Source organism: Pseudophryne corroboree, chromosome 2 (genome assembly GCF_028390025.1).
Source record: "Pseudophryne corroboree isolate aPseCor3 chromosome 2, aPseCor3.hap2, whole genome shotgun sequence".
Classification (NCBI taxonomy): domain Eukaryota; kingdom Metazoa; phylum Chordata; class Amphibia; order Anura; family Myobatrachidae; genus Pseudophryne; species Pseudophryne corroboree.
Genome location: NC_086445.1, coordinates 886123601 through 886142051, shown reverse-complemented (window position 1 = coordinate 886142051; position 18451 = coordinate 886123601). Strand labels below are relative to the sequence as shown.

Sequence of the window (18451 nt, the reverse complement as noted above, 5' to 3'; positions counted from 1 at the left end):
AGGGGAGGGTGGGTATTAATTACCCAAGCCAAATATTGTTGGAAGGGGCAGGGTCTGTCACTGACCCCCCTCCCTCCCTTCCTCTTACCTGTCAGCCTCTGCAGGAGCTTCTCTCCTTAGCACAGCACATGTTTCTGTGTGTTGAACTACAGTGGGGCCAGGGAGGCTGCTGCAGGAGGGCGATCACACTGATCACCCCCCGGATTTGCTCCTGGCTCCAGGCACCCACTCCTTTTTAACATGCAGCAAGTACTTCTTTTTCTAAGGGGCATGCCACGCCACCCATGATTAGGCCACTCCCCAAAAAGTACCGGGACCCAGCACATCTCTCTACAGCCCTGACATGTTATGTATATTATTAGCATAAAGATTAAATAAAATGTACAGCAACAAATTTAGATACATGAGTGATAATTACTATTAGCAATAACAATTTTATTAATATAACATACTCATTTAAATACATCATCTGTATTATATTTTTGTAGGATTAGCAGAGAAATTCACTGACATCTTTATCTGTCCATGTTGGATACGTCAGTTTTTCTCAGTGCTTTCAAAACGAAACCAAGACCTAGAATGCAAGAATAAACAAACATTCAATAAAGTAAACAAATTACCTTTTCCAGTATCAGAATACATTTATTTTGACTTAAAGTAGTGTTATTGTCTACACACAGGTTCGCTATCAGAGCATTAATTAACAAATTATTTTGATTCATGCAGAAATATTAAACACCTGCAAGAACAGGGCAATCAGGAGCGTAAATCAGCAAGCATCAACAAATGTCTCTCTGAGACTGTCTATGATTCTGGGATCGGTATGCGATTCCGGCAGATGGGAAGCCGGCAGTCGCAATACCTATGCCGGCATCCCAAAGGTCACGATCCCGACAGGGGGCAAGGTAAGTATTTAAAGTAACCTAACCCCTCCTGGTGGTTCCTAACCCAAACCCCCCCTACCCACAGCCTAACCCTAACCCCCCTTCAGGTCGTGCCTAAACCTAACCCCCCGCCCCCCACCACCACCACCACCACCACAGACAAACTCTAACCTTCCCAGCCAAACTTACCTTCTGAAATACCCGCTGTCGGGATTCTGGCGTCAGGATCATGACCTGTTCTTGATTCCAGCATCGGTCTGATGGGTTTCGGGATTGCAGCGTCGGTTTTTCGACTGCTGGAATCCCGAAAGTCGGCATCTTGAACATGTGCCATGATTCCATATAGCAGCACTGCCTAATTTAGATTTTCACAACTTATTACCCTAATTAGTCTTGTTGTCCAGATATATATAACACATCTTGAAAGCATACCTCCACGGCCATCTTAACAGCATTGTAGGCCCTGGACAAAGCAATGCACTGGGGCCCCTACACATCCATTCATGGAAACCAGTAAGACAAATGATAACTTTCCCTCCTGTGGTCCTGTGTTGTCTCTCCACATGATTCCATACAGAGAATGGCTGTCAGCACTCTGGTGGATAGCTCCAGCCATCAACCAATCAGCATGCTAACAGCCATACACTGCCTGGCTGAAGGCTGGGTGGCAGGTAGTGAATGCTGCCTTGCAGATCCGATTGTGTGACCACCACCTGCCCCTGCTCAAAGACCCTAGAACTGTGGGGCCCTAGGCAGCTGTCCACTGTGCCTATACATTAAGATGGCCTTGCAATTCATCCCATATAGGGGCCTATTCTGAGACAGACACAAAGTGACTAGTCCTGCGTGATGATAAGGGGGAGCTGTATGTTGGTGGAGGAGGAGCATGCTGCACTCTGCCCCACCCCCAAGCTTTAAATGGCACGGAGGGGTGAGGGGATCAATGTCCATATCTATCCCAAGCTCCAGCTCATTTAATGTAGTAAGTAGATGTTTCACTTTCATAAAGGCATGCATAGTTGGGCTACCATATTACTCTTAAACATTGCATTCAATTCAAGATGGTTACAACTAGACTGGAAATATTTTTCAAGTGCAGATTTTATTATGAAAATCTGTGTGTAGAATCTTGCTTTTTGCTCTTTTGGATGGGTGGATTAATGCCGTGGTAAGAACCCCAAAGAATTTCTTGATGGTGCTTAGGTAAAAAACAAAACAAAAAAACCCCACACACATTTACTTTAGTTATGTTTCTTACAATTTCAATCAAAAACACTTGTATGGGTAGAACTTATATTTCTGTGTTGGAAGAAGCAAAAAGACTAATGATATCTTCTGAAAATTGAAAACAAAATGATTGCTATTCATGTTGGAATGTGACAAGCCCAAAAACAGAATATGCTGAGTACAGGGGTGAGAAAAGCATCAGTGGTGAAGTGTTTTAGGAAAAATATTTATTTATGTAAAATAGATATAGATAAACAGTATGGGGGCGAAGCAATTGTTGCTGGTAATTTTTTGTCGGAAAAAAAGGACTGTCATAGCGTTTTTTTGTCTATGGTGCTATCGGGTAATTCCATTCCAGACTATTTGTTTTCGGATGAAAATTGACCCATTTACATTCAAAACATGTATCCGGGATAAGTTCCCAGAACTATGTCTTTTCATGACCGCTGCTAGGCAGGTGAAACAAAACTGGCTATTGGGGACAAGTGAATTACCCATCGGGGATCAGTTAGCCATAGTAATTTGCCGCGGTTAATTGATTTCCACCCTATAGGCAGTTTCAAAATACAGAGTAACCAGACTTATCTCCTAGGTTTCACCATAGAACCAATAATGTTTGCATGCGCGGCCGCATCCCGAGGGTCTGTGCATGCGCAGCAGATATAGTGCACGTGCGAGACGCTTCACTATGCGATCACATCTTGCAGGTGTACGATCGCATAGTTAATGACAGGCAATGGGCTTCCAGGGGCGGCGATGAGGCGTTTGGGGAGAGGAGAACAGGAAACGCAGGCATGTCATGACCATTTTCAGGGGCCGGCCGATGATGTCACCTTTATTTCCTGTGATTGGAAACATGGTATAGGCAGGTGTCAACCTCTATTTGAGGTTGCTGCAATGTGATCGCAATTGAATTGCAACTGCATTGCGAGGCAGCGCCACGCATACTGGAAGGCCTTACCCTGTGCTGGCCTACCCCCAACATATGATTTCAGTGGTCACAGATTTTGCTATGATTGTAAAATCTGCAACCAACCCGGAATAACCTCCTTAGTTCAGACAAGTCAGATATTGCAGTCCTCTTCCCACAATATGTAATTCTTAAGGCAATATAACCTCCACCATAATAGTTTTTTCTACATTTGAGTGCAAAAATGCTTTTGGAGACCTGTTTTCTTTTGTTTGTCATCTGGCAACCAATTGCTGCAAAAGCTGCTGCAAAGATGTTTCCTTTACTGTATGTCAAAATAACTAAAGGAAACAAGTCTCCAACAACGTTGATGCACTCAAATGCAGGGAAAAAATTATGGTGGAGGTTATGTTGCCTTAAGAATTACGTACTGTGGGAAGAGGACTGCAATATCTGACTGCTAATTTGACTTGCCTTTGTGAGGAAGGGAAATAATTAATATTTTAGCATTATGTGCTTTTTTTTGTAATATGAATAGTAACCATTACATTTGCTTTATTAATTTTATGTATGCTAGCACCAGGACCATCTCCAGACCTTTCTATGACTAAAATAACTATTTATCTAATAACATGCCTCACAATAAGCACTGCCAGTGGACTTTACAAGTAAAAACAACATGTTTTTTTCCATCATATACAGATCTTATAGGGACTAATGTTAAAGCCTGCGAGCTGATCTATATTACTGTAGCCTAAATATTATTAGTGAAAGAGCAGTTTTAAAAATGTCACTCATCTCTACCAACCATCTTCAGGAGATGTTTAAAATCAAACTGCAAATGTAACCTTATATAAAAACCATGTTTCATTAATGACAAGTTCTTTTCTGTTATTATGTACTCACTGTCTCTGTCTCAACTTCTCCAAGGACTCAGGTCCAGTGATGGGATGTTTAAACAGTTGACAAAATCTTGTGGGTACTTGTTCCCCATGAAGACATTGCGAGGGACCTGTTTGATGTTAGTATTACTACATATGATACTGGCCAGAGTCACTTTTTCTATTGAGCTTCTTTGCGCTGGATTGAACACTGTGGGATTTTCATAGTAAAACCTAAATAGAAAAGTAACGAATGATTATTCATCTTTTTTGTGCACAGTTCTATTACTAAAAGTAAAATTCAAATTAGGAGATAAATGGAAAATTTTTATTTAATGGGCGGGATGTACTAAAGGGAAAATGCGGTAATCCCCCCGTTTTCGGCTTTACCGCATTTTCATATGTGCTAACCCCAGGCCGCCGCGTTCTTGCCCCTGAGGGTATCTCCATCTTTTGATGGCGATACCCTATAGGAGTCTATGGGCTTCTTTCCGCTGACCGCTGCATCCTGCCGCCTCCACTGCCCCATGCCGCTGACGCCGACCCCGCTCACTCGGCGTATTTCCGTGCAAGCAGCCCTGGTCACGGAAGCTAAACTCCTCCTTTCCCTAGCAACACAGCCGGAGATCCTTCTGGCTGCAGAGAGGAAGAGGAGGTGCCTGCTGCTGCTTCCTGGCCAGGGAGGAGAGGGAGAGCCCAGGGAGGTGACGGAGACACCCACACACCTTCTCACAGGTATCGCAGGGGGCATCCGTCACTGCATTGCGATGTTAATCACATATGTTAGTACATACGTGATTAGCATCGCTGTGGTAGGCGGTGAGGGGCGGCGATATATTTTAATACCTCCCGCCCAATGAGAGGTGCCAGATTTGTCAGTAGGATTTGCCATACTTTTATCCTTTATTGATAAAGTGGCAACATATTACACAAAACTATACACTGAGGGGTTATGAGCCAAAGAGCTGACATGTATCACAAGGTGAAGATGGCCCCGCCCAAACAAACATGCAACCTAAGGTGTCGAGAATACTTAATACTGAAAGTAGCATAATAGCAAATGTAAAAGAAGTTACAGGGACATACAGTATGAACACCTTTAAGAAGAGGGCCTGCCAACACCCTACCACCTATGGCAAGAGGGTCTCCCCTTCTACGTGATGCCTACAGGAGCTCAGGAATCAGGATTACAGGATACAACTGTCCTTGAACAGAACCAGTCACTGGATACTGGTGAATAGAGACTGTGCTGCTGGGTGCTCGGGCAATGGCTGGAAGTGAGGAATGTACTTATTGAATAATATGTAAACTTGCAGGGGATATAGGGGTTAACAGCATGGCAGCATTCAGCATCTCTGTAGCAGATAGAGAAATGCACTACAGCAGTTCTTGTTAGAAGCAGCAGCGGCTGCAGTCCATTAGCTGCAGCGCTGACTACACTGTGCAGGGGGTGGGTGGGGACTAAGCACATATACACATCCATGTGTAGATGTATGTGATATATGTGCTGGCAGCTTGTCCGGTTTGGCAGTGACGCTGTGTACCATAGCCGCTGGGGTGAACCTGAGACTTGGTATTAGGATTCACTCTTCTAAGCCCACCCCTAGACTCTCAATTGGATAGTTTCACAGGAGTTTGGGGGCAGGCTCAGGAGAGGGAAGCCTAATGCCGAGTCCCGGGTTCTGCACAGTGGCTGTAGCACACAGCACCGCTGCCGATCCGGACACACTGCCAGTACATATATTACATACATCTACACATGTATGTTTATATGTGATTAGCAGACCCCCACCTGCAGAAGGTAGTTAGCGGTGCAACTGCTGCTGGTTAGAAAGTCTGGAAGAAACAGAAAAAAAGATCCTGCAGACTATAGGCATAGATGGATTCCCAGGTGGATGATTAACCTGGAGTGGGGATCAGCAGTCAGGAACACAAGCATTTACAAGACTGTAGAAGTTGCTGGCAAGAAACATAGGGAGCTCAGCAGGTAACTGGAGTCAGATTAATACAGTATCTGGGAGAACAGTGGTAAAATGTAATACTCTGTGGTCATTTGTACTGTGGAACCAGGGATAGCACAGCTTGTTGCTAACAGGAGCTAGGAAATCAGGGGCAAACTTGCTAGGAGTCAGGAGGTGGGGGGAGGGGGGGGGAGACCCCCTCTCTGCTGCCCTACACTCCATATCCCCCCTTCCCTCCTCCTACTGCTGCCCTCCCATATGGAGGAGATTCCCCCCCCCCTCACTGCTGCCCTACCCTCCATATACCCCCTTCCCTCCTCCCACTGCTGCCCTCCCATATGGAGGAGATTTCCCCCCCCCTCACTGCTGCCCTACCCTCCATATACCCCCTTCCCTCCTCCCACTGCTGCCCTCCCATATGGAGGAGATCCCCCCGTCACTGCTGCCCTACCCTCCATATCCCCCCTTCCCTCCTCCCACTGCTGCCCTCACATATGGAGGAGATCCCCCCCGTCACTGCTGCCCTACCCTCCATATCCCCCCTTCCCCCACTGCTGCCCTCACATATGGAGGAGACCCCCCCTCACTGCGGCACTACCCTCCATATGCCCCTTCCCTCCTCCCACTGCTGCCCTCCCATATGGAGGAGAGTAGACACCCCACACTGCTGCCCTACCCTCCATATCCCTCCTCCCACTGCTGCCCTCCCATATGGAGGAGACCCCCTCTCTGCTACCATCGCCTCTGAAGAAAACGCCTCTGCTGGGAGGTCAGGGGGGCAGAGCCAGCAGCTGGTGCCGGGCAGAGAGCAAGGAAGGCTATCTCTGCACCTACATTCAGGTTATGCCATCCTGAGATGGCGAACCTGAACTCCATGGAGAAGTGGAAAGCTGAGCTTTCCGTTCCTTCATGAATTGCACTCACGATACTGCCTCTCCCTGTCCCCCTCTCCTTGTTACCCACTGCCACCTCCCCCTGGCATCACCCACTTTTTCCTCGTCACCCTTTCCCCGGTGTTACCCACACTGCCTCTCTCTGTCACCCACTGCCTCTGCGTCTCCCCCTATGTCTCCTTCACCCACTGCCTCACCCTCTTCCTCTCCCCTGCATCACTATAAACCCATCACCCTGTCTCTCCTGTCACCCTCTGCCTCTCTAAAGTGTCATCCTCTTCCCGTCTTACGAATATGACATTCTCTTTGAGGCCATGACCCTTGTTGCTAGGTCATGCCCTTGTTGTGAGGCCACACGCACCTTCATGGGACCGCACACCGAAGGCGTGCACAAGGTGCCCCCCCCTGTCACTTTTTCCTGGATCCGCCCCTGAGCTGGAGTGACACATTGGGGGACTAGCCTGGAGTGACACAAGTTGGGACTGGACATAACACATGAAGGGGACTGGAGCATTGTGCTAGAGCCTATTGAGCATGCACAATTCTCTGGATACATGGCACACGCCATGTTCCAGAGACTAATTTCACTACTGTGCATGCGTGGCAGACATTTTGGCTGTGATTTTTGCCACGTCTGCAGCGCCCGACGCTGCACTCCAGGAAGCTAAGTAATAAAAAATGGGTGTGGTGTGGACACACTGCATCTATTATAGAAATGCCAATGGCTGGAGTGATAATTAAGGGCGTATCTATAGGTTAAGTAAATTGTAATGTTGATGTAACAATGGAGAATGGCCCTAGACTGGTATCTTGCCTAGAACCCAGACCAATATCTTGCCTATGGCCCAATGGAGTCTTAATCTAGCTCTGTTGAGTTGGAGACACCATTACAGTATCTTTCCTTTATAATAATACTAAAGCAGTTACTGGACCCTGTAATAGATCATGGAAATGCATGACTGTTTATTGTCTTCATTTATTTGAATATAGACACAAGATTGTATAATTTATATGTTGTAAAAAAAACTTACCGGTCTCCATCTCGAGCCCTACGGAACTGATTTCCAATCAGGCAAGAAAGCAGCTTCCCGGTTCTTCCATTGGGAACCAGGAGCTCCGAGACTCCACCAATCCAGACATCAATATTTTCAGGTGTTCCATATAAACTAATCAATTTTTCTGCAAGTTGTTTATTATTCAGCACAGTGGCCAATTCCTGTACATTACGAGGTGCAGAAAGGCCACAGAACCTCCTCCATGAGTTGTATCCTTTATTGAAAAGAAAAGAACCAGGATATACCTTTATTTAGTAATACACTAATAAGCATGATAAGATAGAGAGCTCATTATATTGTAAGAAATGGTATACATAAATAATCAGCATAGTGCTGATTTCTGATTACTCTTATACCTGTCTTATCCAGTAAAAAGTATCAGTAAGTAATATTTAATATGTAAGTTCACAGCCTAATGTACAGCAAATATCTAAATGCTAAATAATATGAGGGTGGTTCAATAAATAAGGTAAAAATACCTCTCATTGTGTACATTTATTAAACTCATACATATACATATACAGATAATACATAGTATGGCCTTGGTACAGATTTGTTTTTTCACATAGTCCCCATTCTTGTCTTAGCATTTGTTCCAGTGGTACCCCAAGGCATCTATCAGAAAAAATTAGTGTCAAGTGCTTGAAGCCAGGACATGAGGACTTGCTGAACGTCACCGTCAGTTGTGATTCACCTTCCACCCATGCGCTTCTTCAATGGTCAAAACAGATGGAAATCACTCGGGTGCCAGGTCTGTAGAGAGGATGGTCAAGGACCTCCTCATGGTAAGATCTTGACCGCCTGTCCTGCTCTTTACAAAGGCAGTGCACCAAACCCAAACATGTGTCCATAACATGACATTATTACCGTACACCTTGGCAAGTTGATGATGAATTTCAGCTGCTGATGTGCCCTTTAGATGCATAAATCTAGTCACACTACGCATCTCAATGCTTGACCATGCTTCCATCAGCCCCGATATCTTACAGCTAATGTTGGGACAGTATGACTGATATGAGGTCGTGAGGGGAAGCAGTGGTCTACCTGACTAGCAGGAAATTAGAATGAAATAGAGAAGATTACACACATGCAAGGTCTTGTTACCTTACTAATTGAACCACCCTTGTATAATGTACCTACAAATCTAAATGAAGACAAGTACAGAACCACTGATGTTGCAATTACATTATGCATTATACACTGCTTATATAGGGGCATATTGTTGTGGATATTCTTGGTATGTGTGTGCTATTGGTGGTGAAATGCAGAGTAGAATAGCTGCACCAGAGGATAATGAGATGCAGAAGATAGCCCAATGGTGCTTAACCATGTGTCTGCTTTATTTGAAGCACAACAGAGTTTGTTTGTACAGCTATACTCACAGTTACACACTTCAGGTATTCTAGATGGAGTGAAGCATGAGCAGAGCATACAGAGGACCAGCCGGCCATGTATGTGGGTAGCGGTGTGTTAATACAGCGTCTGGTAATTGCTAGATCCATCCAGACACTCACAGGGTCACTGAGCTAAGTGAAATATGTCTGTGTCTCACTGTGGTGTTCTAACACAGTAACAAGATGGCGCAGTGCATTCACAGAAGGCGGCCATCTTGGTTTGGTACAGATACTCACTTATTGAGTATCTTATAGATAGCGCATTCTTCAAACATGTTTATCATTCAATATTTGTGGGATATCCCCACAAAAACAGCCATTTTCGGGGAGTACCCGCAAATATTAAGAATCCCCCAGATGTACCATGCTATGGGCAACACCCTCTTTTTCTCTTTAGAAGGTTTGATACATCTTCCCCTAAGGTTCTAAAGTTACTCATGATCCATGGATGCACTAAAGGAGTAAGGACTCCTGAAGTGTAGTTGTTGCTCCAACTAATCTGATCTACAGCTAGTCTTCTCACAGGAATCCTGTACAGTACTGCAGGTGGAGACATATATTAGGGATACTAGAGAAAGGGGTGTCAAATTATTTTGACCCTGTTTTCTTGTCGTTTAAAGGATTGTAGGATGCAAATCTGATGGGAAGTAGTGGGGACAACATTTTAGTCTTTTGGTTGGAACAGACCCAAACATGACACTTGTAGCTGTCTTGTATATTAGCACCAATGGTATTTAGATGCACAATTTTGCCTCTCAAATTTTAGTATAAACGCAATATGCAACATCTATTGCCTTGGTCGACCACTACTTTTAAAATAGTTGCTAGAAATAATGAATAGGTATTTTGCGTTTCTTGAATCGTTATGGAACCTACATCCTAAGTGTTATAATTTTTGGAAACCCAAAGGCTTCAACCATTATCTACAGTATTTTGCGTTTATGATCATTTTTAGCAGCATGAAAAAAATAATCTTTGTTTCAAATTTTATCTTCTAGGATTCAAAATTCTAAAAAATATTTTAGCCTACAGTGTATGATAGTCAGTCTGGCGTGTGCTTTATTTTAGAACTTAAAGTTGACTATTTATTCTAAAGTTACCTGGCAATCCATGCTCCCGACCTCGTTGCATATTGAGAGAAACTATATCAAAACTGATACGCTTGACCAACTTGAAGAGTCGATCCCTCAACTCGTCAACCACCATCTGGTTCTGGCGGTTTAATTTAGCCCGATTGGCTATCAATCCCCGTACTAGAGGATCAATTCCACCTGGAAGAAGCATTTAATGTATGAGGATGAATGACTAGACCAGTGACCATAATTTACACATATACTGTAAGAAAAAAATTAAGTAAAATAAAAATATGTTTGAATAATGGAGGTAGAGTAAGAGTAGTAGTAGGAAATAAATTTACTACACAAGAGTCAGTGAGTGAAGCATTGTCTGACACAATCTCTTCACAACCAAAATGCAGTGCTCAAATATTAAAAAAACATCATTATATGCTACAAAACATGGGAATGCATTAAAACAGGTACTATGGGGTAAATTTACTAAGATGAGAGTTCTATTTAAGATGGGATGTTGCTCATAGCAACCAATCAGATTTTACTTCTCATTTATCTAGCACATTCTAGAATATAATACCTAGAATCTGATTGGTTGCTATGGGCAACATCCCCATCTTAAATAGAACTCCCATCTTAGTAAATTTACCACTATGTATCAGAGTACTATATAAGTGTCTTAGATCTTGTATAAAGTAGGTAAAATAATAGCATTTTGAGACTGTAGTTTTACTTTGTAAATATAGGGGCAGATGTATTAAGCTCGGTGAAGTGATAAAGTGGAAGGTGATAACGCACCAGCCAGTCAGCTCCTAACTGTCATTTTTCAAACCCAGCCTGTGAAATGGCAGTTAGGAGCTGATTGGCTGGTCCTTTATTACCTTCCACTTTATCACTTCACTGAGCTTAATACATCTGCCCCATAGGCTCTTATGTGGACATTAATCAATTTGCTTCTTATGACTGATGAGTTGAGCATAAGTTAGACTGGAGAGGTGTCAGCGCATTCACATGTGAATACAGAACAGTAACAAACGTGCATATGTCCGCATCTTGGCGTGCCCAAAGGGCAAGGTGTGATTTACCATGTTGATGATGCATCTATGTGCTGGATTTTAAAATGTATATATCTTAAGATATGTGCAGCTAAAAATAATCCCCCCAAAATGTACATATACATATGCATTGTGCTGTGTATGCATCTACTGCATTTTTACATCTCACTGTGAATCAGGCCCACAGTGCTTATTTTACCTAAAGGAGCTTGAGTGTCAGATCAGAGAAGTGATAAGTGACACAATCTGCTCTGTTTTTGCCTCCCCATTCCACTGATTACCAATCCATGCAGTATTTATATATCCACATTTCACAGAATTTATAGTCTACAACTAGCGCTTGGATGATGATGCTGAAATAATTGGGATTAGTCCAAAAGTGAACCTGCTACAGTATGACAGTTTGCAGGACCATATTTTACACATAAGATGCTTGATTATAACAGGTTGTTACCTTGTGTCACCACTCTCCAGCTGGCAAAGAATGTCATATGCAGTGGTACTGCTGGTTCTTGGCCATAGGGGCGGTAACCCTCCGCTAATTGGTAACTGAATGGCTGTATCAGAGTATGTCCCATTCTGAATGCAATAGTGAAGACATTGGACACCCGTGGGTCCTCACTCTCATTGTAAGACCTATATGCAGGAAGAACTTTCGATACCTCGTTGCCCACCAGCAGTGGCAGCCAATCTTTGTATGTGATTTTCTATAAACAAAAATAAAGCATGCTTAACTCAAAATGCAACTCAAAGCAATAGAAAAAAAATGTTTCATTGTACAGTACATACTTGATAATAGAATAATTTACATTTGACTTTTCTGGTGGAAAAAGATGCATATTTTTTTCTACCCTATCTACTTCTGAGCTGATATTTTTAACTGGCCTTGCATTTAAAAATCCACATAGGTGTTTGTAGCTTTTCTACTTTCGAGCTGGACATGTCAGCAAACATGTATGATTTCAGTTTAACAAGATAATTTTTATAGCACTTAAGCTAGGTACTCACTATACAATTTTTCAGTTGAACCAACCTTTGGGATGATTTTTCTGCAAGTGAAAGGTCCTGATATCTGTGCTACATACTCTACAATTTTATTTACAAATCTGCCGAATTTCTGGCTCATGGATCTATATTTGTATATGTCCCCCCACAAGGAAAAGGGGAGTTCAGGAAAAATCATAGGATATTGCTAATTACTAAGCGACAGAGCAGTGGCATAAACAAGCGGCAGTTGATAACACATCTATGAAACACTGCCATACATCAGTGGCAGAAAAGAAAAGTGGTGCAAGATGTAATTGTCCTTCAGCCCCGACACCCACCCTTATGTTGGATATTGAAAACGACATTAACAGTTTAACAATCCAAGCACTTCAGGAGCAGGGACTGACACTTTTCTGGCTGATGTGCTTGGTTTGTTTGGGATCCCCACAAAATGAGCTACCAATGGGCTTACAGCAGCTAACAGTGTTTTTTTTTTTGTTAATGATCTCTTCTCTACAATGGAAAGATGTCATTATCATCTTCATCCTTAACCTCATCATCACACAATATTAACTCATCCCCACTGGAATACACCATTACACAAGTCTTTGTAATTCAACATAATTGTCAGGAAAGGTTTTCCTCATGGAATTTGTAATTAATATTTCTCAACATCATCTTTTCCAGATTTTGAGGAAGTAGCCTCCAACTTCAATCACTCACAATGAGAGATTTTTCAGAATCCGAACCGCTCTGAACATTGGGATCCAAGTCTCACCTGAGCCACGGCTCGGGTGTTCCCACCAGACTCAGATTCCGATTCGAGGCCCAGCATCATCTTCCGGGCATCTTATTCTTGCGGGAGTTGGATTATATATAAGGCAATATGTTTTATTGTTTTGTTTTTTCTACGTTTTTTTTTAGCAGTAATCTGTTTTTTTCTTTAACATTGTGAAATAATGTTGTGACTTTACATTCCATTTCTTAAACCCTCTCTGCCCTTGTGCACCGGTTATTGAAGGCACCAGTGTGCACCAATAAAGGGTTAATGCGGCCCTTTATTACTACTATTCGGAGCTCAGGGCTGCACTATGGGCAGTTGCAGCACCAGTAGCAGCAGCAAATGTGTTAGCAGTTGGGCAAAACCATGTGCACTGCAGGTGTGGCAGATATAACATGTGCAGAGAGAGTTAGATTTGGGTGGGTTATATTGTTTCTGTGCAGGGTAAGTACTGGCTGCTTTATTTTTACACTGCAATTTAGATTTCAGTTTGAACACACCCAACCCAAATCTAACTGTCTCTGCACATGTTACTTATGCCCCCTGCAGTGCACATGGTTTTGCCCAACTGCTTACAAATTTGCTGCTGCAATCAACTCTGAATTAGGGCCAGTAGTGGGCTGAGGGGGTAATTCAGACCTGATCGCTCGCTAGCATTTTTTGCAGCGCTGCGATAAGGTCAGAACTGCGCATGCATATGCACCACAATGTGCAGGCGCGTTGCTTGTGTACAAAGCGGAGCTTTGCTGTGCAATGGGTTTTTACGAAGAATCCATTCGCACAGCCGATCGCAAGATGATTTACAGAAAGAAGGCATTTGTGGGTGTCAACTGACCATTTTCTGGGAGTGATTGCAATGGCTGAGCAAGTCCTGGGCTACTCAGAAACTGCAAAAGATCTTTTTGAACTGCTCGGCTGCACATGGATTCGCACACTTGCACAGCAAAAATACACTCCCCTGTAGGCGGCGACTATCTGATCGCAGCGCTGCAAAAAACTGCTAGCGAGTGATCAGGCCTGAATTATCCCCTTAGTATGGACCCTTGTGGTATTCCGCTGACTACTGGTGCCCAGCTGGAGAACATCCCATTGACCACTACTCGTTGTACCCTCTTATCCAGCTAATTACTTATCCATGTACAAATAGTATTTCCTAGGCCAAGCTCCCTTAATTTGATGATCAGTCTCCTGTGAGGCACTGTATCGAAGACTTTTGCAAAATCTAAATAGACCATATCCACTGCTTTTCCCTGGTCAAGATTATCGCTCACTTCCTTGTAGAAGCTAATTAAGTTAGTTTGACATGATCTGTCCCTCACAAACCCATGCTGACTCTTGATAATAAATTTAGTAGTCTGCAGATAATCCTCTATGCTATCCCTCAAAATTCCTTCCAATATTTTCCACACTATAGAGGTCAAACTAACCGGTCTATAGTTACCAGGATAATTTTTAGTTACCTTTTTAAATATTGCCACTACCACAGCTATACACCAATCCTTCGGTACCATGCCTGATTTAATTGACCTACAGTATAGAAAATCAAGTATAGGAGTCTTGCTAGCTGTGACCTAAGCTCCATAAGAACCCTTGGGTGAAAACCATCTGGGTCTGGTGATTTATTAATCTTTTTGTTGCTTATTCTCTCCAGGACTACTTCCTTACTTAAACAAGCATCTAGCCAAGAGTAATTACCTTCACTGTCGTTAAGCACTACTATCTGTTCTTCCCTGGTGAACACTAATGAAAAACATTTGTTCAGTATTTCCACTTTTATTTTGTCATCGTTTATCAATGTTCCCAATTCATCTTTTAATGGACCTATGTTCTCCTTTTTTAACCTTTTACTGTTTATGTACTGTATTTATAAAACTTGTTAGGATTGGTTTTACTCTCTATAGCGATTTGCTTTTCGTTTACAATTTTAGCTGCTCTTATTACTTTTTTGCATCTTTTATTACATTCCTTGTAGTAGTGGAATGACTCCTTCCTCCCATTAGAATTAAATGTTGTGAAAGCACGCCTCTTTGTAGCCATTTCTTCTTTGACCTCCTTATTAAGCCACATTGGTTTGAGTTTAGTACTCCTACGTTTACTGCCCATGTGAATAAATTTGTGAATATTGCTATAGAGCAACCCTTTTAAAGCATCCCACATTTCCGTAGTGTCTTTACCATGAAACAAAAATTCACAGTCATTGTCGTTAAGTACCCATCTCAGCATATTGAAGTTAGCTTTTCTAAAGTTTGATGTTTTGGTTGATCTCTTATAGCTATGTTTCTTGAAACTGATGTTGAATGTGATCATATAGTGATCACTGTTTCCCAAGGTCTCCCCAACTCTAGTGTTTGATATAATGTCCACATTATTGGTAATAACTAGATCCAGAATAGTTTTACCTCTAGTTGGGTCCCGACTAATTGAGACAAGTAGTGATCCTTTAACGTATTTAGGAACCTTTTGCCCCTAGCTTTTACACATGAATCGTTACTACAATTTATATCAGGATAGTTAAAATCCCCTATCACTAGGATGTCCACCAATCCAGCAGCTTTTTCAATATGCTGTAAGAGTTGTTCCTCCTCATGTATGCTAATATCCGGTTGTTTGTAGCTTGTGATCTCAACCCATAGCGACTCCACGTTATCTCCAGTCCCCTCATAAATAACCTTCTTTAAGTATGGTTTTAGAGATGGTTTAACATAGAGACATACCCTTCCTCCCCTTTTGATAGCCCTATCCCTCCTGAAAAGAGAATATTCCTCCAAATTTGCAACTCAGTCGTGAGAGTCGTCCCACCATGTTTCCGTAATACCTATAATATCATACTGAGTCTTTGATACAAGCCATTCCAGTTCCCCCATTTTATCTGATAACCTTCTTGAGTTCATATCCCTCAACAACATTGCTAAATGTGTAGGGCCCATTAGTTCTGCTAACACGCTGATAATGTATGTTCAATTGGAGGCAGATTAATTACTAATGGTTACATTTACATAAATGCAAAAAAGGGAAAAAAAGGCGGTTGTCTCCTTTTAGTGGAGGTCCAGTGCAGGCCTGTGTTAAGGTTGTGGGGAACACAGTGCAACTAACTTCTGGGACCCCCTACCAATAAAACTGTCAATAAGATATACTGGTGATGTTGTTCAAATATTGAATGTGTAAATTCTCTAGGCACCATAAATGTGCTGCTCACATTGTTGTGCCCCCAGTTCAAATTAATGTACTAAGCCTTGGAGAGTGATAAAGTGGAGAGAGATAAACTACCACCAAATCACCTCCTGTCATTTTTCTCAACACAGCCTGTAACATGACCGTCAGGCTGCTAATTAATATTTCTCCCTTTTGAATCATTAGTACATATCCCATCCCCCCATGCCAAACAGAAACCGCAGGTCACACATATGTCACAGTGCTACCCATGCTGGTGATGCAGCCCAGTGTGTAGGGCTTCCCAGACTGAAATCGTTAGGGAAGACATTATATTGTACCTGCAAGATGCTTCCTACGATCTTTCGGGCTTCTTGGTACAGTTTTTCCCCAGACCAGTTTGGCTTTAATGCGTGCAGTTCCGTTGCTATACGATTGTGTTCTCTCATGAAGAGTGTGTGAAGTACAGTAAGACCAGGCATTTCACTGACACGAGTGTCCCCTAAACAGATTAAAAAACATCAGAAAACTATACTGGTATTTCACCAGTAAACTTTATGGTATATTATTCTAAAGTAATCTTAGGGTTAGGCTGTGGGGTAAGGGTTAGGCTGCAGAAGTGTAGGTTTGGGCAGGACCAATGCCAGAGTGTTCGGCAGCCCCCTGTAAACTTTAAATCTGCGCTTTCCCATACTTAATGAAGGGACAAGGTGCGCTTATGGCGCACAGCAAAAAAAAAATTCTATTAGACTGAGGGATACAGTATATGGCGACCATAAATGCTGACTATAGTAGAGTGTCATATAGTCGTGTCCCAGAGCCTGTCCAATCATAAATAGCCATTAAATATAGAAACAAACCCATCGTTCAAGAAAGAGAATCACTTGTGGGTGAAGTCTAGATGATGAAGAAGATAAACCACCTAAACTACTCCAAAAATCTTTGCACAAGCCTCACCTGCCAGGAAACAAGGAATTTTGGCCGATTTGTTTGTCATAATACATATGTCCTCCTGATTCTCAGCAAAAGGAAGGAATGAATGTCCATTATCTGTGAAGTTCTGATTAATGGTCAACAGGCCTAGTTGGTTGGTGGTGTTCCGAAGCTTGTTAGCAACTATCGCATCACTACCATAGATTTGGCTTCCATCAACGTATGAGGTCAGGACATTGATCTGTTCACGTACAGGAGTGCTTAGACTGCACACTGGTGCTGATCTAAACATTGGCAGACAGTCATTTCTGTTTGTAATCCGAGGATCATTTGGTGGAATCTACACACACAAAAATAATCCAATAACATTAGTAATATAAGACATGCTTAACCATACATTTATGATCAGTATTCAGAATTAATATAATTAGTGATCTTATATACATTGGACCTCATTCAGCAGCAGATGCTGCTGCGATACGATCGTATCCTCCTGGGTCTCGGCGCGGGGCTCCGGAGAGGTATTTAAAAATGGGTGCAGTGTGGGCCCATGTGCACTGGACACATTGAACCTATTATAAAAACGCCAATGATGGTGTTGTTTCAGGGATGAAGTAGGGACAGTGTTGACCTGGACCCCGGGAAACCCACGGTGGGCTCCACTGCCAGGGGGAGGGGGAGGTGGGGCAGCGCCCCATCTCCTCCTCCTCATCCAGGGATCAGGTTCCAGACTGTGCATTTGAATTATACATATGTTACCTTATACTGCACAGGACTATGGTGTATTTTCTGCAGTGCATTGCTGTTATTAATCTGGTACATTATCATTTATGCACTAGCAGTATTAACAATATATATTTATCAAGGGGCCCAGACAATGCACTCACTAGTGGTTATCCAAGCCTTTGTGGCATCTGGTCAAAACCCCCTCTGGAGTGACAACGCCCCTAAACATGGGCCTCTGTCACTACATTCCCCCTGTGGGCCCTTCGTGCCCCAGTCCGACACTGTGTAGGGAGCTTGGTTGGCTCGTGCTGAATAATACTCTGCATGGCAGTATTTCAGGCTCATATTGGGGGTAATTCAGAGTTGATCGTAGCAGCAAATTTGAGAGCAGATGGGCAAAACCATGTGCACTGCAGGGTGGGCAGATATAACATGTGCAGACAGAGAGAGTTAGATTTGGGTGGGTTATATTGTTTCTGTGCAGGGTAAATACTGGCTGCTTTATTTTTACACTGCAATTTAGATTGCAGATTGAACACACCCC

The 18451-nt window shown here is 42.8% G+C and overlaps 1 pseudogene; it reads right to left on the bottom strand.

Annotated features, from left to right (window-relative positions):
- Positions 1-490: 490 nt before the first annotated feature.
- The window catches only part of LOC135022400 (myeloperoxidase-like), a 63806-nt pseudogene continuing 45845 nt past the window's right edge, over positions 491-18451 (bottom strand).